The following is a 26,864-nucleotide window of genomic DNA, read 5'->3' on the forward strand; positions in this document are numbered from 1 at the left end:
AAATAACCCAGTGAAGAAATGGGCAGAAAACATGAATAGACACTTCTCTAAAGAAGACATCCGGATGGCCAACAGGCACATGAAAAGATGTTCAACGTCGCTCCTTATCAGGGAAATACAAATCAAAACCACACTCAGATACCACCTCACGCCAGTCAGAGTGGCCAAAATGAAGAAATCAGGAGACTATAGATGCTGGAGAGGATGTGGAGCAACAGGAACCCTCTTGCACTGTTGGTGGGAATGCAAATTGGTGCAGCCGCTCTGGAAAGCAGTGTGGAGGTTCCTCAGAAAATTAAAAATAGACCTACCCTATGACCCAGCAATAGCACTGCTAGGAATTTATCCAAGGGATACAGGAGTACTGATGCATAGGGGCACCTGTACCCCAATGTTTATAGCGGCACTCTCAACAATAGCCAAATTATGGAAAGAGCCTAAATGTCCATCAACTGATGAATGGATAAAGAAATTGTGGTTTATATACACAATGGAATACTACGTGGCAATGAGAAAAAATGAAATATGGCCTTTTGTAGCAACATGGATGGAACTGGAGAGTGTGATGCTAAGTGAAATAAGCCATACAGAGAAAGACAGATACCATATGGTTTCACTCTTATGTGGATCCTGAGAAACATAACAGAAAACCATGGGGGAGGGGAAGGGAAAAAAAAAAAAAAAGAGGTTAGAGTGGGAGAGAGCCAAAGCATTAGAGACTGTTAAAAACTGAGAACAAACTGAAGGTTGATGGGGGGTGGGAGGGAGGGCAGGGTGGGTGATGGGTATTGAGGAGGGCACCTTTTGGGATGAGCACTGGGTGTTGTATGGAAACCAATTTGACAGTAAATTTCATATATTAAAAAAAAAAAAAAATTAAATCCTTCACTTTACCATTAAAAAAAAAAAAAAAAAAAAAGAGCTTTCTAGTCAGAAAAAAAAATACCCTTTAAATACAAAGAACAAACAGGGTTGATGAGGGGTGGGGAAGAGGGTAAAGTGGGTGATGGGCATTGAGGAGGGCACTTGTTGGGATGAGCGCCGGGTGTTGTATGTAAGCCAATTTGACAATAAATTATATTTAAAAATCAAAACAAAACAAAACAAAAAAATTTCAGTTGAAATCTTCAGACAAACTAAAATTGAGAGGTATCATCGTCAGGAGACCCATACTAAAAGAAATACTAAAGTTGATTTGTAAAACAAAAACAGTAAAGTCTTACACAGTTTTGAATAAGTAATATTAAAATACACAATAATAATTCAAAAGAGTCAGGAGGAGGTAAAAGGAATTAAGATGTTGTAAGTTCCTGGTCATAAATTAATAATTGTATTAGAGAATTGTAAGTCAAAGACAGTGTAATCTCTAGGGTAGCCACTAAATGAAAAATAAAGCAGTGTGGGTAATTTGCCTTTGCCCTGGTCCCTTCCTTGGAAGAAGGAATGACAATCTGTTGGTGATCTCACATGGGGAGCTGTCTGATAAATCACTGGATTTTTAGTAATTCATTCAAGATCAAAATAATCATGATTAGACAGCTTTGAAAGACATAATTGGTGAATCCAGAATGTAAACTTTAAAGAACACTGAGATGAGCTAGACCTGGGAGGAGAGAACCTGGATTTGACATTCATTATAAGACTTTGAGTTTGTAGGATAACATGGTATGGCAGGCATGGCTAGTTGCATATGTAATGTCCATTTTTTCATTTTTATGTATTTTATACAACTAGGATGCACATAGTTCAAAATATTCACTTTTCCAGTTTCCTTCACTTGAAGGTGGTCAGTTCTGACCTTCAGATTTAAAACAAAACTCTACCTAGGAATTTTGAGAAAGTTTCTTCCTGATATCCATGTTACCTCTTCCTCCTTCTTCCAAACCCCTCTCTTCAAGGCTGGGTTGGCCATCTTGAGAGTAGCAGCCATCTTGAGATCATGAGACATGCTAAGGATGTCAGAACAGAAAAACAAAGGGAGCCTGAGTCTTTACTGATATCTTTGAGCAGTTAGCTGTAGAAGACATAAACTAATTGCTTGAAGGATTGTTTTTTTGTTTGTTTTGTTTTTGTTTTTAATTTGAGCACAGTTGACACAATGGTACATTAGTTTCAGGTGTACAGCTTCAGGTGATTTGACATTTTATGCATTATGCTATGTTTACTACAAGTATAGCTATCCTCTGTCCCATTACATCACCATTACAATATCACTGACTGTATTCCTTATGCTGTACTTTTTGTTCCTGTGACTTAGAAATTCCATAACTGGAGACCTGTATCTTCTCCCCTTCACCTGTTTTGCCCAGCTGCCCCCATTCCCTCTGGCAACCATTAGTTTGTTCTCTGTACTTTTAGTTCTGTTTCTGTTTTTTGTTCATTCATTTTTTTTAGATTCCATTTATAAGTGGAATCATATGCCATTTGTCTTTCTCAGTCTGATTTGTGTCCCTTAGCATAATAACCTCTAGGTCCATCCATGTTACCTCAAATGACACAATCTCATCTTTTGTGACAGCTGTGTAATATTCCATAGTATATATATACCATATATTCCCTATCCGTTTGTCTATTGTTGGACACTTAGTTTGCTTCCATGCCTTGGATATTGTAAATAATGCTGAAATAAACATGGGGTGCATATATCTTTTCAAGTTAGTATTTTCATTTTCCGTAGGTAAATACCCAATACTGGAATAACTGGATCATATGATATTTCCATTTTTAATTTTTTTTAGGAACCTTCATGTTGTATTCCACAGTGGCTGCACCGGTTTGCATTCTCACCGATACTGCTTGAGAGTTCCTTTTTCTCTATATCCTTGTCAGTACTTGTTTCTTTTCTTTTTGATTTTGGCCATTCTGAGAGGTGTGAGGTGACATCTGATTGTGTTTGTGATTTCATTTCCCTGATGATTAGCGATGTTGAGCATTTTTTTCATTTGTCTGTTGGCCATCTGTATGTCTTCTTTGGAAAAATGTCCATTCAGATCCCCTGCCCATTTTTTAGTTGGACTGTTTTTTTGGTGTTGATTTCAATAAGTTCTTTATATATTTTGGATATTAACCCCTTATTATATATATCATTTGCAAAAATCTTCTCCCATTCAGTAGTTTGTGTTCTTGTTTTGTTGATGGTTTCATTTGCTGTGCAGAAGCTTTTTATTTTGATGTAGTACCAGTAGTTTATTTTGGCTTTTGTTTCCCTTATCTTAGGAGACATATCTAGAAAAAATGTTGCTATGGCTGGATGGCAGAGAAATTACTGCCTGTGTTATCTTCTATAATTTTTATGGTTTCAGGTCTGTTTAGGTCTTTAATCCATTTCAAATTTATTTTTGTGTATGGTGTTAGAAAGTAGTCCAGTTTCACTCTTTTACATGTAGCTGTTCAGTTTTCCCAATGACATTTATTGAAAAGACTTTCTTATTGTATATTCTTGCCTCCTTTGTCATAGATTTATTGACTGTGTATAAATGTAGATTTATTTCTGGGGTCTCTATTCTGTTCCATCAATCTATGTGTCTATTTTTATGCCAATACTATACTGTTTTGATGACTACAGCTTTGTAGTATATCCTTAAATCTGGAATTGTGACACTTCCTGCTTTATCCTTCTTTCTCAGGATTGCTTTGGCTATTTTGGGTCTTCTGTGGTTCCATACAAATTTTTGTATTATTTGTTCTCGTTATGTGAAAAATGCTGTTGGCATTTTGATAGGGATTGCATCGAATCTGTAGATGCTTTGGGTAATATGGACATGTTGACAATATTTACTCCAATCCATGAGCATGAAATATCTTTCCATTTGTTTATGTCATCTTTAATTTCTTTCATCAGTGTTTTACAATTTTCAGAGTACAGGTCTTTTACTTCTTCAGTTAAGTTTATTCCGAGGTATTTTATTCTTTTTGGTGCAGTTGTAAATGGTGTTTTCTAAATTTCTCTTTCTGTGACTTTGTCATTGATGTATAGAAACACTGCTGATTTCTGGGTATTATTTTTGTATCCTGTCACTTTATTGAATTTATTACTTCTAGCAAATTTTTAGTGGAGCTTTGGGATTTTCTATGTATAGTATCATGTTGTCTGCAAATAGTGACAGTTTAACTTCTTCATTACCAACATGGATGCTTCTTATTTCTTTTTAATTGACTTATTGTTGTGGCTAAGATTTCGAGTACCATGTTGAATAAAGTGGTGAGAGTGGACATCCTTGTTTTGTTTCCAACCTTAGAGGGAAAGCTCTGTTTTTCACCATTGAGTATGATGTTTTTCATATTTGGCCTTTATTATGTTGAAGTACTTTCCCTCTAATTCCATTATGTTGAGTTTTTATGCTGAGTGGATGTTGAATCTTTTCAAATGCTTTTTCTGCATCTATTGAGATGACCATATGATTTTTTTAATTTTCCATTTTGTTGATGTGGTATATGACATTGATTGATTTGCAAATATTGAACCATCCTTGCATCCCAGGAATAAATCCTACCTGATCATGGTGAATGATCTTTTAATGTATTGTGTGTTATTTGATAAGATTTTGTTCAGGATTTTTGCATCTTTGTTCATCAGAAATATTGGCCTGTAGTTTTCCTTTTTTGTGGGGTCTTTGTCTGGTTTTGGTATCAGGGTAATGCTGATCTTTCCTTCCTCTTCTATTTTTTGGAAAAGTTTGAGGAGGATAGATGTTAAGTCTTCCTTAAATGTCTGATAGAATTCACTTGTGAATCCATTTGGCACTGGACTTTTATTTTTTGGTAGGTTTTGATTACCAATTCAATTTTTTTACTTATACTAAGTCTTTTCAGATTTTTTATTTCTCCCTGGTTTAGTTTTTGGAGATTGTATGTTTCTAGGAATTTATCTCTTTCTTCAATGTTGGCCAGTTTGTTGGCATATAATTTTTTATTGTATTCTTTTATAATCCTTTGTATTTCTATTGTGTCAGTTATTACTTCTTCCTTGTTTCTGATTTTGTTTGAGTCCTATTTTTCTCTTGATGAGTCTGGCTAAGGGTGTGTCAATTTTGTTTATCTTTTTAAAGAACCAGCTCTTTGTTTCATTGATTTTTTGTTGTTGTTGTTTTATTTGTTCATTTAGTCATTTATTACTTCTCTGACCTCTATCATTTTCTTTCTTATACTCAGCTTGGGTTTTGTTTGTTCTTTTTTAGTTCTTTTGGGGTAAGGTGAGAATGTTTGAGTTTTTTCTTTTTTCTTGGGATAAGCCTATATTTCTATATCTGTTCCTCTTAGAACTGCTTTTGCTGTGTCCCAAAGATTTTGGACCATTGTGTTTTCATTTTTATTTATGTCCATATATTATTTCATATCTTCTTTGATTCATTGACCCTTTGGTTGTTTAATATTATGTAGTTTAGTCTCCACGTGTTTGTGTTTTTCCAAGTTTTTTGGTTGTGATTTGTTTTTAGTTTCATACCATTTTTGGAAAAGATGCATAGTATTATTTCAATTTTCTTAAATTTGTTGAGGCTTGTTTTATGGCCTAACATGTGATCTATTCTGGAGAACGTTCCATGTGCACTTTAAAGCAATGTATATTCTGTTGTTTTTGGATGGAATGTTCTGTATATATCTGTTATGTTAATCTGGACCAATATGTCATTCAAAGATATTGTTTCCTTATTAATTTTTTGTTTGAATGATCTATTCATTGTTGTAGGAGGAGTGTTAATGTCTCTTCCTATAATTGTATTGCCATCAATTTTTTTCTTTAGGTCCATTAATATTTGCTTTAGATATTTAGGTGTTCAGTGATGTGTGCATGGATATTTATGATCATTATTTACTCCTGTTGGACAGATTCCTTTATCAGTATGTAATGCCCTTCTTTGTTTTTTGTTGGTCTTTGTTTTAAAGTCTATTTTGTCTAGTACAAAGTATTGCTAAGTATTGCCTCTGGCTTTTCTTTTTCTTTTTTTTTCACTTCCATTTGCATGGCACATGTTTTTCCACCCCTCCACTTTCTGTCTGTATGTGTCTTTAGGTCTGAGGTGAGTCTCTTATTTTTTTTTATCCATTCCACCACTCTTTATCTTTTGATTGGAGCATTTAGTTCTTTTACATTTAAAGTAATTATTGATAGGTATGTACTTATTCCCATTTAAATTTTTTTTCTGTTTTTTGTTTGTTTTTTATTCATTTACTTTTTTGGTTTGTTATTTTGTTATTTTGTTTTTTGTTTTTGCAGTTCTGTGTTTCTTTCTTCTTCTCTTGCTTTCTTTTGGCCAGTTAGTATCTACAATGTTTCACTCTATTTTCTTTCTCTTTATTTTTTGTGTATCAATCATAGGTTTTGGGTTCTGGGTTATCATGAGGCTCATACATAACATCCTAAGTAAATAGCAGTCCAAATTAATTTGAGTGTCACTTAAGTTCAAACACATTAAAAAAATAGAAAAAGAAAAAAATCCTTTTTTCCTGTTCTCTTCCATTTTTACCTCCTTCTCCACATTTTAGGTATATATTGTCATATTTTACATCTTTTTATTAAACTTTTCTTATATCCAATTCTGGTCATTTCTTTTCCACCTGAAACCCTTTAACATTTCTTGTAAAACTGATTTAGTGGTGATAAATGCCTTCATCTTTTGTGTTTCTGAAAAAGTTTATCTCTCCATCAAATCTGAATGATAATCTTGCTGGGTGGAGTATTCTTGGTTGCAGTTTTTTTTTTCCTTTCAGCACTTTGAATATATTATGCCACTCCCTTCTGGCCTGTAAAATTTCTGCTGAAAAATTAGCTGAGAGCCTTATAGGTTTCTCTTTGTAGGTATTTTTTTGTTTGTTTGTTTCTATCTTTCTACTTTTAAGATTTTCTCTTTATGTTTAACCTCTGACTTTTTTTTTTAACGTTTATTTATTTTTGAGACAGAGAGAGACAGAGCATGAATGGGGGAGGGGCAGAGAGAGAGAGGGAGACACAGAATCCAAAGCAGGCTCCAGGCTCTGAGCCATCAGCCCAGAGCCCAACGTGGGGCTCGAACTCACGGACCGCGAGATCGTGACCTGAGCTGAAGTTGGATGCTTAACTAACTGAGCCACCCAGGCGCCCCAACCTCTGACTTTTTAATTATTATGTACCATGGTGTGGACCTCCTGGGGTTCATCTTGTTTGGAACTCTCCATGCTTCTTGTGTGGAGACTTGTATGTCTTCTATTTCCTTCCCTAGGTTAAGGAGGTTTTTAGTCATTATTTCTTCAAATAAGTTTTCTATATCTTTCTTTCTTCTTGTGGGACTTCTATAATGTAAATATTTGTTTGCTTAATGTTGTGCAAGAGATAGCTTAATTTATTTTTATTTTTAAAATTCCTTTTCTCTTTTTGCTGTTTAACTTTAGTGCTTTTCATTACCCTGTCTTGCAGATTGCTGATTTGTTCTTCTGCATCCTCTAATCTACTGTTGAGTCTCTCTAATGTGTTTTTTATTTCAGTTATTGTATTCTTCAACTCTTTTTTTTTTTTTATATTTTCTATCTCTTTATTGAAGGTCTCACTCAGGTCTTGCATTTTTTTCTCAAGCCCAGTGAATATCTTTATCATTTCTTTAAATTATTTATCAGGCATAATGCTTACCTCCTTTTCACTTAGTTCTTCTTCTAGTGTTCTGTGTGTGTGTGTGTGTGTGTGTGTGTGTGTGTGTGTGTGTGTTCTTTCTTTTGGAGCATATTCCTCTATCTTCCCATTTTGCTTGACTTTGTGTGTTTGTTTCTATGGATTAGGTGAAGCATCTACTTTTTCTAGACTTTAAGGAGGGGTATTATGTATGTTGTTCCCTATGTAGACTTTGTGCTTAGTGACTTTTGCTGGCTGGCTGGAGCTGTGACTGTACATGCTACTCTTAAACCATGGCGTTTCTGTCTCTCCTGCTATTCTCTTGCCATTCTTTTTATCTTATGGTTGTTCAGTAGCTGTTCATTCAGCCCTTATTTCTTCTTCAGGAGGAATTCTTCTATTAATAGATGTAATTCAGGTGTTTCACAGAGGAAGTGAGTTCAGAGTCTTCCTACATCACCATTTTGAGTCCTGCATGAAGAGTTTTTATTATAAGAGAAAAATACATCACTATTTATTTAACCCACTGTAGTCTAGTGTTGTGTTGCTTAATGTTAAATGCCTCATAATTCATGTACAAGTTTCCTTTATTAAGGCCAACTTTTTACCCTGACACCCAAGTCTGGTCTACTTTAGTTATCTCTTCTGGCACTTCTCTGCTCCTTCTAACTTTCTTCACTTTTTTTTGTGGCCCTCTTCGTTGAAGATCAAAAAGACACAGCTGTCCCTCTTCTTACAAATTATATCTATAATTATAGGTTTCCAATATTCATCCAATACTTTTCTGTTTCTGTATCTTGGCTCAGACTTTCAAAATCTTAACCAATATTTGATTATTGTATACACAATGAAGAGTATTAAAATTGTTTTAATGTTTATATTTTTTTGAGAGAGAGAGAGAGAGAGAGAGAGACAGAGTGTGAATGGGGGAGGGGCAGAGAGAGGAAGACACAGAATCTGAAGCAGACTGTAGGCTCTGAGCTGTCAGCACAGAGCCCAATGCAGGGCTCAAACCCACAAGCCATGAGATCATGACTTGAGCTGAAGTCAGACACTTAACTGACTCAGGCACCCAGGAGTCCCAATGATTAGTATAAAAATCCCCAAAATGAAAATGGCCTTCATATCTGGTTTTTGGAGCAGGAAAGAAGTGGAAGTCTTTGGTAATGGTTTCTCACATTTCACATTAAAAGCTTCAAATTAATTCTACTAGATTAGATTATGATGGAATAGCAAATCAATCCCAATATGCCACCTATTTAGAATATAAAGGTTTAATTCTCTCCTAGGCTGCATGTCAATTGTGAGTTTGTTGGGGCCTCTGCTCCATATGATCACTTAGCTCAGGCTGACGGAGATTGCTCAGTGTAGATCATAGCAGCCGAAGTAGAGGAATGAGAATGCAGGACTCATGTACCATCACTTCTGTGCTTTGACTTGGAAATGACACATATCCTCACCTCTCTCAGGCCATTGGTCACAACCAGTCACATGACTCTACCAAACTACCAGGGCTGGGAATCTAGGATAGCAGAAAAATCTTTAGTGAGCCTTCTATAAGCTCCACCAAGCAGAATGAGCGCTGGAGGCATGAAAGAGGAAAAGATTGTGTCCTAGGTATCTGTGGAAAAGAGGAGAACCCGGCAAGTCAGTCAGTCTGTGTTGAGAGGTGACCTCAGTTTAGCTGTTGGTAATCCTAAGTGGTTCTCCAGTGTATGTCCACAGAGCTAATTACTGGAAATAAAGGCCTAATGTTTATAGACCTAGGGCTCAGGTTGTCAGCAACAGAGATGACATTCAGCTCATACCAAGAGTTAGCCAGAGGGCTGGGGCTTAGATGGAGCTAGTTGTTGCTCAGTAGTAAGGTTAATTCTTGTGCCTTAACTTCTCTCTGTGACTTTCCTTTCACAGGCAACAATATGTCCAAATGTTGAAAAAGTAGAACCTAGGAATAAAAGGGTCCTGAGAATGCTGAGAATAATCAGTGAATAATCTACTTTCTTCCTAGAACCATTGTGTTCTACCTGGAACAATTATACTGAATGTAAAGTTTCCTGTTTCACATGAAATATTTCAACCATAACACTACATTGAAGTTTCAGTTTCAATTCTACATTGAACTTTCTTTATTTTAGAAACACATTATAGGATTTCATTTTATCCTCATAACCCACTCTATTTAGTAGGTAGCATTACACTCGTTTTACAGATGAAAAACCAGAGGCCCAAGGAGATTGTTCAAGTTTGAAAGACTTAACTTTCTAGCTCACACATTTCAATCCAGGCCTGTCTACTTCCTTCATATTGAGAGAGTTTTCAAATTAGGCTATAAATCCTCATGTCTCTTTATACTGATGAGACAAAACACTTGACTTTTTCAGCTAATTTTAAAAATGAGTGATTGCTCACATATCTCTCATCGTGTGTGCCTTTTGGCCATCTTAGCCTTCAGCACGTTTTGGTGGCTAAGTGCTGGCTGGCAGTTGCAAAGTTCCCTGGGATCTTATCTTTAGGCGCGTAAATGATTATACCACTTGACAAATGTGATATCTGAACTTAGCACCCAGCTAAAATGAGTGTTCACAGTGGCAGGGCAATTTGAATATTACGTAGATGTTCTTGTGGGTTGCAAACACTTTATTACTAGCACCAAAATACTAACATATATGCATGTAGTGGTGTAGAGATTGCAAAGCAGTTAAAAAATGGAAGCTTCCTCCATTGCTAACAAATCAAATGTAATGAGGAAAAATTGACAAAATGAAAATGGAAATTACTTTCCCTGTAGCAAGTTAAGAAATTGAAAGTTTTCTTTCTCCCTTATTTCTTTCTCAAACTTAATTTTATAGCAGTTTTACTCTGCATTAACAAAATACTCTTCACTTAATATGTAATTATTTCCACTGAAAATACTACTAGAAACTGGAATACTTTCTTTTATAATCATGATACAAAGGAGATAGTAAAAAGCCAGATCCTATGTATTTAAACTTTATTCTTTTATTCTTACACTTTTATATGCCTCACTGTATCATGTAAGATGCTTTTAGTTACAAATAAGAGAGGACAGAAAACAAACTAGCTTAAATTACTTGGAAATGCAATTCAGAGCTACAACAGTCTTCAGGTATAGTTTGATAAGGGCTTCAGTTCCATTTCTCTGCTATAGTTTGTTCATTACTTTCTCCATGTGATGGCTTTACCCTCAGACTGACTTCCTTGCTGGTAGTAAAATGTCCTTACCTTACATGTACAAATCTGTAAATTAAAAGCAAGAGAGAAATATTTTCTTTTTCCAAACATGGGACAGAAGATTTTGTGTTTCTCTCTATCCTAGGATAATGCATTATACTAATTAGCCCAGTCCTGAATAATTTCTTGTCTTTGATCCTATCACTGTGATAAAGAGGACATATTTACCCCTAGAGGAAAGAGTAAAGTAAATAACCCTTGAAACATAGCTACAATTCAGACGAAGAGGGATGGCTTTCTAGAGCAACAGTCTGGGGTTTTCTGGGAAGAGAAAAGGAAGGAATAGACACTGCTTGCATAATGAATATATGACCATTACATCCACTGATGGTACTTTTTAGGGTCAATAAATTTTCTTTCTACTGAGATAAAATACTGTCAGGAAACCTCTCATGTGGTAAATTCATTTCCAGAATAAAAGGAAAATGCCAAAAATACTTTATAAAATATTTGTCTGAGCTGAGGATAGTCAGGGCTTCTTTACCTATGTTGTATCAAATGTAAGCTATTGGTGTACCTGTGAAAAACAGAGGCAGACAGGGAGGAAGGCTCATTCCTGGTCATTACAGCATTCTGTAGCTTCTGATTTCAGCCCCCTTCTTGGGTCACACCTCTCAGAATGTCTTTAGTGGTTTCTGTTCAGGTCATCCACTCGTGAAATATTAGTAACAGCTCTTGTGATCTCCTACAGATTCTGTTTCTTAGAGCAAGATTGCAACTGCTTTGGCTATTTGAATATTCTGAATGAACTGACTATTCATGTCTTGTGGCTTAGTTTCTACCTCTCTCTAGCTTTTATTGATGGCAGTAACTTGGCTATCCAACAGTGATTAAATTCTAATATTGTATATGACATTGAGTATATATGTTCTTGTTTAATATAGAAATATTTTGTGCCCTAATCCCTGGAACCTGTGAATACTATGAGCCATCTTTCCTCTAATTGTTATGTTATATGGCATGGTTGACCTTTAGATAGAGAGATTATCTGGGTGAGCCAGATCTGATACACAAGCCCTTAAAAGCAGAAGTAAAGAGCTTTCTCTGGCTTATGGCAAGGAGGAAGGCAGAAAAATCAGAGAGATTTGAAGCATGATAGGATTTGACACACTGTGGCTGGCTTGAAGGTGGAGGGGGCCTCATGCAAGAAACATTGAGTGAGTGTAACAGTTATGAAGAGATTTCAGTCAGGCGGCAGGGAAGCAAAACCTTCAGTCCAACAACTGCAAGGAACTGAATTCTGCCAAAAACCTGAATGAGCCTGGAAGCAAATTCCTCCCTATAGCCTCCAGGTAAGATCTCCATCCAACTAATATCTAGATTTTGGCCTTGTGATACCTGAGCAGAGAACCAGGCTTACTATAGTCAGACATCTACCTACAGAACTGTAAGCTCATAAGTGGATATTGATTTAAAGGTGTTAAGTATGTGGTAATATGTTATAAATCATATAGTTAGACTGAACCTTCAATGAGGACAAAAGCCATGAGTAACCTCATGATTTGAAAAAGTAAATGGAGCTTTCATTAAGGTGAGTTGTTTGGTTCCGATATATGGATTGACATATTCCAGAGGAGATGGTCAAATAACAGGAGGAGATGGTCCAAGTGAGAATGGGACTTAGTCATGGAGAATGGCCAGTCATGAGCAGGTAGACCACAGCATCTCTGGGCTTTGGTTTTAGAATATTCATCTTATTTTCTACATCTAATCCAAGGGCATTGTTCTTGTACCATCATATTTTTTCCCCTGATTTGAATTGTCCTCTAAATACAAAGGGTCTGTTATTTTCCCTTCCAGTTGTTTCCCCCATAGAGTTCCTGGCCCAGTATACATGAGTGGTGTTGATGCATTTTAGCTTCACTTCGCAGCTTAAGGTAACTACGATCCCAACAAATCATTCCAATAGCCTCCCTTTAAGGTTGAATCTAACACTTTTTATAACACTTTATTTTTATTCCATTTCCTACTCTATTAGAACAGTCCAACCCCTCAAGAATATTATTTTAATGCAAGCTCTCAGAAACTCCTGACATTTGTAGTTTTATTTTATTAGTAAGTTAACCATCTTGATTAATTTACTCTAAACACACCAAAATATTTCTTACTAGGCATTTGGGAGAAATGGGAGCTAAAAGTAAAACCTTGAAATTAGACATGCTAACTATGCCAGCATACATCATAATGCTGAAGCTGCCATGATAAAAGAATAGAGATAGGGCACTTTGCATTTACTTCTTAGAACTCTGAGTTTAAGGATCCTTGCATTTCATTATTTCATTTTTGTGTATTCTTATTCTTATACTTTGAGCTTTAAGCTTATCTCCCACAAGGACACTAGAATTTCTTTCCAACTTATTATTGGAAATTTACATTCTTGTCTCCATCTTCAAAACTGAATGTATTAGTGGATCTATTATAAGGATATAGATAGTCACAGGTAAGTATCTTTTGGGAGTTCGTTATGCATGCAGGGGTAGTTTACATTAATTGTGGTTTGAGGAATAAAATATAATGGACAGAAATTTCCTTTCATACCAGTCATGTGGAGACTGGTAGAGACTGGTACCAGACTTTTTTTTTTTTTTTTTTTTACCTTTATTTAACTATTGAGGAAAGTGAAGCACAAATACCTTACAGAGCTTACCCAAAACTCACTATTAGGACTCAGATCTGGGCAATCTGATTTTGACATGTTCTGAGAGCTAAGGTTTGAAATGATTCTGCCATTCTAAGTAGGCAGAGGGGAGGGCCTCTGTGGCAATAAATGTGGCCATCTGTGGCAATAAAAAGCCGTCTGTGGCAATAAATGTCTTCTCTGTCTAAACAAATCCTACCTTGTTTGAATGTAATTAAGTAACAACAAAAACAAAGAAAACAACTTAGAGAATATGAAAAAGGAACAACAAAAACAATGTAACAAAAGCTATTGGGGGTAGCATCTGGAAAACTCAAGCAAATATTCCTTAAGAGGATCTAATGAAGGATTAAAGAAGCATTTCAGAAGACTGGTATCCTTCACAACATGAAATAAGTTATGAAAATGGAACAGAAAGCCAAAGACATGAAATGGACTGGTATAAAAAATATTAAAAATGAGATACATGAAATAAAAAGTACCAAAATGAAAATTTAGATGCCAAACCAGAATTGAACCCTTATTTCAATCAGTTAGGAGCCTAATTGTTCCTGTAAAAAATTGAATTAATGATATGGAGGTTAAGTTGACAATTTTTCACAGGATTCACAGTGCTACAATGGAATCAATTCTCTTATCTAAACACCATTCTCAAGCATTTCTTTCAGTATGTATGGCAGGATTTCAGAGAAGTAGATTTGGAACACTGTAGCCAGGGAATGGGAGAGGAGGTCAGTAGGGGAGAGCTGAATCCCAGAGGTATTAACAAAAACACTTGAGAAGACCACATTCTAAGACCCAGGCCCACTAGAAAACAGAGACATAATCAGAGGATAAAAAGCTGCACTTCCCTCCCACCCACCACCACACAAACAAGCCTCTACTATTAAAACAGTGGGTTATAGCTGAAAGACAAAGACTCAGAGGAATAGAACAAAGGAAGTCCCACAGCTAATAGAGGGAGGAAAAAACGAGTTCATTAGAGGAATTTCAGGCCTCTGATGTTCATAGCCTTAACAAACCTCAAACACAACCCAACTCCTGGTCAGATTAACTAAATCTTTACACAAAAGGCTGATGTAAACGTGGTACATATTAAAGATACAACATGTTCAATTTTCAACAAAACAGTTAGAAAAAAAATGCCCAAGAGAAGAAAAAAATACTATCTGAAGAGACAAAGAAGTTATCAGAATCAGATCCAGATATGACATAGGTGTTGGGATTATCAGCAAAGAACTTAAAATAATGATGGCTAGTATGCTAAGGATTTTAATGGGAGAAATAGACAATTTTTAAAACCAAATGGGTATGGTGCACAGAGGGATGGAAATTATAACAACTGAAATTCTAGATATCAAAACCCAGTAACAGAAATGAAGAATGCCTTTAACGGCTCATCAGTAGACTGATACCACAAAATCTCTCATAGAATCAGTTTTAAAGGTAGAGGTTGATAACACATTCATGATGACCTGTTCATACCACACAAGAATTATGAGACAGTGTCATCATATTTGTCTATACACATTTTCAAAGTCCCTCTTAATAGGTGATGTTTTTTTTCCAGGAATTAAGAAGAAACAAACAACAGCAGCAACAACAAAACCAACTATGGGTTTTAGCAAATGGCAAATGCAAGCAAAACTAATAATTTTATAATACTCAAAAATTTTGCTGTCAGTTCTAAATGTGATAAAGAGATAAAGATATGCATGGGTTATTAATTTTTTTTCTGTCTCCATGCTGTCATAATTGTGTACTATTCAAATAATTTAAAGGGTTGGTATGTCAAGAAGTCTTGGATTCAAAATCTGATCGGGTAACATCCAGCTGCTAAAGAGGTATGGGTCTGTGCTGCTCTCTTTAGCCATCCAGGACAACATCCTGGATTGCACAGGCAGCAGAATCCAGAAACTGTCTCTCCTTGAATTTCTTCAGGTTTTGACATCTTTCATCAGGAACCAATTCTTCTGTGTTCAGAATATATCCCTTCTTACCATGGGCAAATCATATGGAGTTTGGTTTATTTCCTTGATTTTGACTCAGCTAATATTTGAAAAAAAAATTTTTTAATGTTTATTTATTTTTGACAGAGAGAGAGAGAGAGAGAGAGAGAGCGAGCGAGCATGAGTGGGGGAGGGGCAGAGAGAGAGGGAGACACAGAATCCAACGCAGGCTCCAGGCTCTGAGCTGTCAGCACAGAGCCCAACGCAGGGCTTGAACTTATGGACTGTGAGATCATGACCTGAGCTGAAGTCAGACGCTCAACCGACTGAGCCACCCAGGCGCCCCCTCAGCTAATATTTTGATGGAAAATCAAGTCAGAGAGAAAACTTGGGTCCCAAATATTGATACTACAAATTTGTTAATTTTTTTTTCTCTCCTAATAGAGTTGAGTAGGTAGACTGCTATGCTCATTGTTGCCAAAATTTAAGATACAAGTTCAGAACCATATAGGACAGATCAAAAATCTTTCTCTAAAAATATTAAACTGTGCACTTTCAAAAGGAATAATATTGTCCTCAAAGTGGTAAAAATTTGGTTTTGGGAAAAGGCAAAAAAATCTTGCTCTTTTTATGTATAAACTCAGGAATACATACAGTACATAAATATATATACAGCATATTTCTGGTATTAAAATTTTTGGAGGGGAGTTATGATTAAGGGGAAGGTCTAAAAATGTTCCTTGGAGGGTCAATAATGAAAGAAGGCAAAAGTGTCTCAAACCAGTGACTTTTCTTCCTCCCCTACTCTCAGCTTATCTATAATAGAGTCTGTGCCTACATGTGTACACACCCAGATATTTGAAAAAATTTTAAAAATGACCAATCATCTTGTATTTTACTTTCAAAATATCAATTGGTATCAGGAAATTGAGAAAGACAAGCCAAAAATTAGAGAAAATATTTGTAGAAGACGTAGATGATAAAGGACTGTTATTCAAAATATATAACAAAATGAAAAGGCAAACTACTGAATGGAGAAAATATTAGCAAATCATGTCTTATAAGGGCCAACATTCAAAATATATGAAGAACTCATGCAATTCAAGAGCAAAAAAAATCTGATTAAAAATTGGGTGGAAGACCTGAATAGAAATTTTTCCAAAGATATATAGATGTTCAACAGGTACATGAAAAGATACTCTGTATCATTAATCATCAGGGAAATGCAAATCAAAACCACAATGAGATATAATCTCACACCTGTTAGAATGGCTACCATCAAAAAAGAAGACTAGAATAACAAGTGTTGGTGAGGATGTGGAGAAAAGGGAACCCTTGTACATTTTTGGTGAATGTAAATTGGTGGGGCCACTGTAGAAAACAATATGGAGATTTCTCAAAAAATTAAAAATAGAACTACCATATTATCCAGCAATTCCACTTTTAGGTATTTATCAGAAGAAAACAAAAACACTAGTTCAAAAAGATATATGCACCCCCATATTAATTGCAGCATTATTTACAATAGCTAAGGTATGGATATTACATAAGTGCCCATTGACACAAGATTGGATAAAGAAATTGTGATATGGAATATTATTCAGCCAGAGAAAAGAATGAACTCTTGCCATTTGCAACAACACGGATGGACCCTGAGGTTGTTATGTAAGTTAAATAAGTCAGACAGAGAAAGACAAATACCACATGATCTCTCTTACGCTTGGAATCTGAAAATAAAAATAAAAATAATTAAAATTAATGAAATTACTGAAAATAAAAAATAAAAATTTATAGATACAGAGAACAGATTGATGGTTGCCAGAGGAGTGAGGGGTGAGAAAATTGGGTGAACTGTTTTTGTTTGTTTGTTTGTTTGCTTTAGTTTAAATAAATGGAATTTTTTGAAAAGGAGAGAAAATGGAAAGAAAGAATGAGCAAAAATGAGAAGCTATCTGTATATTTTAACAGTGATTTCAGTGTTTCAGCTTTTCCTCTCTCTTCTTTTTCTTTAGTCAGAGCAGGCAATATAATAGTACAATGTTTTAAGAAGATGTTTTTCCATGATTGCATTTTCTAGGCATTTCTGTATTTTGGGATAATTCTATCTCAAAACACATATCTCAGGAGCAGCAGAACTAGTACATTGTATTAAAGAGAAAAGGACCTCTGTTTTTACTAATTTATTGCTGTGTGACAAATTACCTCAGAACAGTGACTTAAGGCAACCGTTTATTTTATTAATGTTTTGTGGATTAGGAATTTGGAAAGTACTCGGCCATATAGTTAGTCTCAAACCCAGATGGCATTAACTGTGGTGGTTGGAACTACCTGTTCAAAATGGCTTCTCCACTCGTGTTTGGTCTTAGCTTCTTTCTTTCTCTCTACATCGCATCTCATCTTCCACACTTTAAGTGGCTTGACCTTGACATAGCATTTTCATAGTTTTTGGATTTCTCTTTTTTTAAAATGTTTTTTATGCATTTATTTTTGAGAGAGAACAAGCGGGAGAGGGGCAGAGAGAGCGAGAGAGAGGGAGACACAGAATCTGAAGCAGGTACCAGGCTCCCAGCTTTGAGCACAGAGCCCCACACGGGGCTTGAACCCACAAACTGTGAGATCATGACCTAAGCTGAACTCAGGTGCTTAATCAACTGAGCCACTCAGGCACCCCATGGTTGTTGGATTTCTTAATTGGCTGGCTTCTTCTAGTATGAGCCAGAGCAAGTGTTTCAAGGGATTCAAAAGGAAGCTGCAAGACTTCTTATGACTTGGCCTTAGAAGTTCCAGAACATTTATTTTGCTGTGTTCTATTGGTCAAAATATTTACCAATATCAGGATAGATAGAAAAATAGACTGAACCTCTTAAGGGAGGAGGGAGAGATAACACACACACACACACACACACGCACACACACACCCAAGGACAACAAAAATTGATGGCAGCAATCTTGCAGATATATGGCAAAAATTATTTTCTATACAATTTGTCACTTATAATTAAAGCAAGGGGGAGTCTGATTAAAAGTTATTATTATATTCAACATGAATGATAATATGAATCCCAAAATCATGACATATCTAGGATACAGATAACATGAGGTTATCAGATTTTTCATGGGGTTTCAGCTATGAAATAGCTCTGTTACCTTAAACTTTTGAAGGCTGTAAATTCCTAAGCTGGTATCAATTCAAGGTGAATATTTGTTTGAAAATCAAATGAATTTTATTGTTAGTCTCAAAGACATCAAGGGACCCAAGGTCAAGCAATTCTGGACTGTAGATTTTCCGGGACACACATATTACCCAGAGTAAATTATATAAGGATAGTTTGTTAAATGCTCATTAAATTATGCATAAGTAACTCCTATTTAATAAAAGAGTTCATATCTAGGCATAATAATCCCATCATTTAATTAAGGATCTGATACCATAAAAATAATTTTCTTTAGAGCAAAATAATCCTGTTTCTCTATGTTCACAGCAAAAGCATCAGTATCAATTACAACATAACCTAGCAATTGAAAACAGGATACTTATTGTTCTCTTGGGTTTTAAAATAAACCAACTGATGTTTATGTAGCCTTGGTCCATCAAAAACAACAAAGGCTATCTGGGGGTGGGGATGAATGGTTGAAAGGTAAATATGTTCCAGAAATATACAGGAAGTTCAATTTTTATCATGCGCAGGCCTGTGTAAACTCATCTGAACCTTTTATGTGCATCCTGCTGTGTACCTCAATTCCTACTGGTATTATGCCAACCCTATAAAACACTCATCTGCTCCAAGTTACTACTAACAGGGAATCTCTACTTTAAAAAAACCAACAGAAAAAACCCCACCAAAACCAAAAACCCTGATTATCCCCAAAGAAAGCTATTTTAGTATTTGAGAAACTGATTTACTCATTGATCATGGAAAGATTCAGGAAGACTAATGAATACAGATGAACTTCCTTTTAGCACTGAAAGTTTACATTTCATTAAAAAATTATTTCAATACTATATCTAAAAAAGAGTGTGATATAATGCATAGAATCAGAACTAAAGAATATAAATGCTGAAATTCAGTTCTGGTTGCTCACCTTACTAGTTCTATGGTTTTGGTCAAATACTACAACCTTTAAAGTTATCAGCATTATCATTTATGAGTGAAATATTACCCGCTGTTTATTTTTCTCTTTCTGTCCCAATGTTTGTGAGCAGAAAAAAGATGAAGAATATTATATTTTTTGCCAGGTGTAATAGGAATACCTCACAAGGAGAAAATTACCTTTGTTGGGAAGATGACTTGATAAATTCATCTGAAATGGCCATATGCTGGGGTCACAGCTTTTGAGAAAGTCTTGAAATAGTTGGTAAGATGGTAGGAGATTGCATGGTATTTGATGGGCTCCTACACTTACACTTTTTCACAATCATGAGTGTGAATAAGAGTGAAAATTACTAAAATTTAAGATGTTTTATCTAAGTGTATTTATTTATTTGTCTTTATTTATTTGTCTTTGTATTTATTTATTAATCTTCTCTGTTTTGGTTTGCTGTACAAGTTGCTATGGGCAAAATCAAGATAGCATATGTACACGGAAGTCAAAGAGATGATGAGAAACCAAGTTCTGGGGGGCTTGCAGAAAGTATATACGAATATATCATATCTGTGGTATTACAATTTGATGAGAATTATGATTAGCAGAATTCCAATACCTTTAGTATATGTGCATTGGTGTCTATGCATATATGTGTGTATTTTAATATAACTCTGCTCTAATTCCTAGGAATCTTGAAAAACAAATAGCATATGGACATAGCCTAAAATATCATTTATTTCTTTAACTGATACTTCTTGGTTAATCTACTGACATAAAGGGTTTATATATCCTCTAGTTCTTGGATTACTTAGTATTAACTTGGGACATTTGGGGCAATTATTTCAAATGAGAAAAAATATTCTACTTCAGTGTGGCATGCCCAGTAATTAATTTTCTAAGAATCTTTAGAATTTCATATTAATACTTTTGGAAGCTGGTGATAGCTTGATGCATGTCCTTAGAATTCTTCATGAATTTTGACTTTTGTGATGTGGAAAGAGAATGGAAAAGAAATCGACCAGATTGAATAGGAATTCATGGTTCTGGTTTGATCTAGTTATGTAAGCAGATGAAGCCGCACACACACAAATATATTCTCAAAAACTAGGAAAGTATACTCTAGTATAGTTTAGTGCAATGTTTGTTGGCTTTGAGGAGAGGTGGAAACTGCTTAATAACAAGCAATAGCTCATCATGATAATTTTTCTTTCTGTAAGTTATTTCATAAGATAACACAAAGATGGGTCAAAGAAGTTGAGACTGGTATATTACAGATATAAAGGAGACAAAGCAAATTAATTCTTTTAGACAAATACACAAGCCAGATGAATAGGGAATAACAGTTAAGTTACCTTTGTTTTTTTGAAATCATGCTCTTTTTTTCTCCCAGTGGGGAAAAATTTGACTGTAGAAATATTAATTACATACCATCTCTCTTTAGTGCACATAAAACTTTATACTCTCATTCTTACTGTTTTATAACAAATGTATTCTAAGCTGAATAGAACTGTATCTTTAGATTGATCTTCACACTATCCAAACAACCTGTTTCAAACTAATAATGTTAGCAGATAAGTTCTTTAAAACTTTCTGATAACTGCAGAACTAACAGAAATAGGCTTCTGAGACTTTAGTAACTGTATAGATAAATTTAACTTGAGTGGAATTTTTCTAGGACTCTTCATCTGAAGAATGTACACACCCAGTTTTAGGTTAATAAGAATAGTAACAAGTAATTATAACAGTGGAGGACAAAACTTTTTGCATTTAGTAATCAAAGGACAAGTATTGGTAACACTGAAGATATGCAATCTTATGTAGGGGCAATTAAGATTCATGACTTATTTAAACTGAAGTTGGGGATGTGCATTCCTATTTTACACATGAAGGCAAGGAAATGTTTATCATACTGTTTGAAATAGCAAAAATTTGTGTAAATGTAATTAAATTCTCAAAAGGAGGGAGAGTGGGTAAATACTTTTGATATATTCATAAAATAGATGTTCTTCTCAAACAGGATGTAATGAATGCTATATATGTAAACATGATGACATTCCAAACTATAATGTTAGGCCCACAAATATTTTTTTTAGGCCACAAATATTTTTCAAACAAATATAGATTACATATTTATGTAAGATAAATTTATTTATATTTTAAAACAAAAATTTATATAAATTTTAAAACTTAACAGTAGTGTATGTAGTTGAATGGATATGTTTGGTTTATTATTATGTAGTAAAATTGTTAAAATATGCATTGAAATTATACTCACCATGGTCAAGGTGGTGACGGCCCTGGGATTGTATACTGGGGTTCAGGAGATTTTTCTTTTCTTTTTCTTTTTTATTAATTAATTAATTTTTTTAACTTTATTTTTTATTTTTTATAATTTACATCCACATTAGTTAGCATATAGTGCAACAATGATTTCAGGAGTAGATTCCTTAATGCCCCTACACATTTAGCCCATCCCCCCTCCTACAACACATCCAGCAACCCTCAGTTTGTTCTCCATATTTATGAGTCTCTTCTGTTTTGTCCCCCTCCCTGTTGTTATATTATTTTTGTTTCCCTTCCCTTATGTTCATCTGTTTTGTCTCTTAAAGTCCTCATATGAGTGAAGTCATATGATTTTTGTCTTTCTCTGACTAATTTCACTTAGCATAGTACCCTCCAGTTCCATCCATGTAGTTGCAAATGGCAGGATTTCATTCTTTTTGATTGCCCAGTAATAGTCCATTGTATATATATACCACATCTTATTTATCCATTCATCCATCGATGGGCATTTGGGCTCTTTCCATACTTTGGCCATTGTTGATAGTGTTGCTATAAACATAGGGGTGCACGTGTCCCTTCAAAACAGCACACCTGTATCCCATGGATAAATGCCTAGTAGTGCAATTGCTGGGTCATAGGGTAGTTCTATTTTTAGTTTTTTTGAGGAACATCCATACTGTTTTCCAGAGTGGCTGCACCAGCTTGCATTCCCACCAACAATGCAAAAGAGATCCTCTTTCTCCACATCCTCACCAACATCTGTTGTTGCCTGAATTGTTAACGTTAGCCATTGTGACAGGTGTGAAGTGGTATCTCATTGTGGTTTTGACTTGTATTTCCCTGATGATGAGTGATGTTAAGCATTTTTTTCATGTGTCGGTTGGCCACCTGGATGACTTCTTTGAAGAAGGGTCTATTCATGTCTTTTGCCCATTTCTTCACTGGATTATTTGTTTTTTGGGTGTTGAGTTTGATAAATTCTTTGTAGATTTTGGATACTAACCCTTTATCTGATATGTTATTTGCAAATATCTTCTCCCATTCTGTCAGTTGCCTTTTAGTTTTGCTGATTGTTTCCTTTGCTGTGCAAAAGCTTTTTATTTTGATGAGGTCCCAGTAGTTCATTTTTGCTTTAGTTTCCCTTGCCTCCAGAGTCGTGTTGAGTAAGATGTCGCTGCGGCCAAGATCAAAGAGGTTTTGCCTGCTTTCTCCTTGAGGATTTTGATGGTGTCCTATCTTACATTTAGGTCTTTCATCTATGTTGTGTTTATCTTTGTGTATGGTGTAAGAAAGTGGTCCAGGTTCATTCTTCTGCATGTCGCTCTCCAGTTTTCCCGGCACCACTTACTGAAGAGACTGTCTTTATTCCATTGGATATTCTTTCCTGCTTTGTCAAAGATTAGTTGGCCATAGGTTTGTGGGTGCATTTCTGGGTTCTCTATTCAGTTCCATTGATCTGAGTGTCTGTTCTTGTGCCAGTACCATACTGTCTTGATGATTACAGCTTTGTAGTGTATCTTGAAGTCTGGGATTGTGATGCCTCTTGCTTTGGTTTTCTTTTTCAAGATTGCTTTGGCTATTCAGGGTGTTTTCTTATCCCATACAAATTTTAGGATTATTTGTTCTAGCTCTGTGAAAAATGCTGGTGTTACTTTGATAGGGATTGCACTGAATATGTAGATTGGTTTGGGTAGTATCGAGATTTTAACGATATTTGTTCTTCCTATTCAGCAGCATGGAATCTTTTTCCATTTCTTTGTGTCGTCGTCAATTTCTTTCATAATCTTTCTATAGTTTTCAGTGCATAGCTTTTTCATCTCTTTGGTTAGATTTATTCCTAGGTATCTTATGGTTTTTGGTGCAACTGTAAATGGGATTTATTCCTTGATTTCTGTTTCTGTTGCTTCATTGTTGGCATATAGGAATGCAACTGATTTCTGTGCATTGATTTTATATCCTGCAACTTTGCTGAATTCATGAATCAGTTCTAGCAGTTTTTTGGTGGAATCTTTTGGGTTTTCCATATAGTGTATCATGTCATCTGCGAAGAGTGAAAGTTTGACCTCCTCCTGGCTGATTTGGACGCCTTTTATTTCTTTGTGTTGTCTGATTGCAGAGGCTAAGACTTCCAATACTATGTTGAATAACAATGGCGAGAGTAGACATTCCTGTCTTGTTCCTGACCTTAGGGAGAAAGCTGTCAATTTTTCCCCATTGAGGATGATATTAGCATTGGGTCGTTCATATATGGTTTTTATGATCTCAAGGTATGATCCTTCTGTCCCTACTTTCTTGAGGGTTTTTATCAAGAAAGGATGATGTATTTTGTCAAATGCTTTGTCTGCATCTATTGAGAGGATCATCTGGTTCTTGTCCTTTCTTTTATTGATGTGATGAATCACATTGATTGTTTTATGGATATTGAACCAGCCTTGCATCCCAGGTATAAATCCCACTTGGTCGTGGTCAATAATTTGTTAATTTTTTGTTGGATCCAGTTGGCTAATATCTTGTTGAGGATTTTTACATCCATGTTCATGAGGGAAATTGGTCTATAGTTCTTTTTAGTAGGGTCTCTGTCTGGTTTTGGAATCAAGGTAATGCTGGCTTCATAGAAAGAGTTTGGAAGTTTTCATTCCATTTCTATTTTTGGGAACAGTTTCAAGAGAATAGGTATTAACTCTTCCTTAAGTGTTTGGTAGAATTCTCCTGGAAAGCTGTCTGGCCCTGGGCTCTGGTTTTTTGGGAGATTATTGATTACTAATTCGATTTCCTTACTGGTTATAGGCCTGTTCAAATTTTGTATTTCTTCCTGTTTCAATTTTGGTAGTGTATATGTTTCTAGGAATTTGTCCATTTCCTCCAGATTGCCCATTTTTTTTGGCATATAATTGCTTATAATATTCTCTTATTATTGTTTTTATTTCTGTTGTGTTGGTTGTGATCTCTCCTCTTTCATTCTTGAATTTACTTAATTAGGTCCTTTCCTTTTTCTTCTTGATCAAACTGGCTAGTGGTTTATCAATTTTGTTAATTATTTCAAAGAACCAGCTTCTGGTTTCATTGATCTGTTCTACTGTTGTTTTGTTTTTGTTTTTGTTTTTGTTTTGTTTCTTGTTTTTTTTTTTGTTTTTTTTTTTTTTGGTTTTGATAGCGTTAGTTTCTGCTGTAATCTTTATTATTTCCTGTCTTCTGCTGGTTTGGAGTTTTATTTGCTGTTGTTTTTCCAGCTCCTTAAGGCATAAGGTTAGGTTGTGTATCTGACATCTTTCTTCCTTCTTTAGGAAGGCCTGGATTGCTATATACTTTCCTCTTATGACTGCCTTTCCTGCATCCCAGAGGTTTTGGGTTGTGGTGCTATCATTTTCATTGACTTCCATGTACATTTTAATTTCCTCTTTAACTTCTTGGTTAGCCCATTCATTCTTTAGTAGGATGTACTTCAGTCTCCAAGTATTTGTTACCTTTCCAAATTTTTTCTTGTGGTTGATTTCAAGTTTCATAGCATTGTGGTCTGAAAATATGCACAGTATGATCTTGATCTTTTTGTACTTGTTGAGGGCTAATTTGTGTCCCAGTATATGGTCTACTCTGGAGAACATTCCATGTGCACTGGAGAAGAATGTATATTCTGCTGCTTTAGGGTGAAATGTTTTGAATATATCTGTTAAGTCCATCTGGTCCAATGTGTCATTCAAAGCCATTGTTTCCTTGTTGATTTTTTGATTAGATGATCTGTCCATTGCTGTGAGTGGGGTGTTGAAGTCCCATGCGCATGCGCGGGAGTGGTGAAAATGGTGCCACTCAGCTACCCAGTTTCTTCTCCTGGATCAGCAATTGCGCACCTGTCCTCTGTCTTCAGCTCTCATCCACTCCCCACTTTTTCACTCTCCGTGACCAGGCCCCAGGCCATACCTCTCTCCTGAGTTTTGTCTCAGATGTGGCTGTTTTCCCCGGCCCCTTACTGCTGAAGGACTGCTATAGCCCGTTCCGCCCCTCTGTGGGAGAGTCTCACCAAGCAATGGCCGATTGAGCAATGGCCGAATGTTGGCTGCACCTAGGAAGGCCCGCTGGACCCTGTCGTTGCCGGTGCCCCGAGACTGCGGCCAGATGCCAGCCTGCCCTCCAAAAAGTTCATGAGACAGTGTAGCATCAGCGTTTCAGGGGTTATGGAAAATCACAACACACATCTGGCACCAGGCTTCACCCTCAATGACCTTGCCCCAGCACCAGCAAATGTGGCTGTCTTCTGGGATCTGCTGAGACCAGGTGGCTTCAACAGTCTCACCAAATGTCCTTCCAGCAGTGGAACCACTTTTCCCCGTGTGGCCCGAGAACCTCCCGGACCCCACTCTGTTCCTGGGGATTCACATTTCCCTCCAGAGCACTGCCAGGTATTGAGCTGAGGAGTTGCAACCTTTGTGCTCCCCTTGTTTACAGTCTTAATGGAGTTTAAACGCTGTCTTTTCTCCTTTTTCCTTTCTCCCTTTGTAGTTTAGTTCCCGCAGCTATCTCCAACTTTCCACTTTCTCTCCAGCTGCTTTTGGGGAGGGGTGCTTTTCCCATATGCTCCCCCCTCCCCACTCTCCATCCTCTCTCCGCCCGCAAAAGGGGTTCCCTACTTTTTGCGGCTTCTTGCTCCCCAAGTTCAGCTCTCTGTACCTGCTGAATTCTGTGGTTCAGCTTGTGCAGTTTGTTGTGTCAATCTTCCAATCCGTTTTTTAGGTATGTAGGATGGTGTAGTGTTGGTCTGGCTGTACTTCATGGACGCAAGACACAGAAAAAGCTTCCATGCTGTTCTGCCATCTTGGCTCCTCTTCCAGGGGATTTTTCTTTTAAATGTGATATTTTGTTTCTGTATTAAAAAACAGATATAAATATGGCAAAATATTAAAATTTGATGAAGCTCAATGGTAGAGATACGTGTGTTTATTATCTACTGAACTGTATTCTACCATGAAATATAACCTAATGTTGATGACATTTAAAATAAATTCTTAACTATATTTTTCTACTTTTTAATTTTTCAGAGAATTCTTTAGTGCTGTGAGTTTTTCTCTGAATCATCAGCTTTTAG

Source organism: Panthera pardus, unplaced genomic scaffold, assembly GCF_024362965.1.
Source record: "Panthera pardus isolate Hobbes unplaced genomic scaffold, ASM2436296v1 HiC_scaffold_15, whole genome shotgun sequence".
NCBI lineage: Eukaryota > Metazoa > Chordata > Mammalia > Carnivora > Felidae > Panthera > Panthera pardus.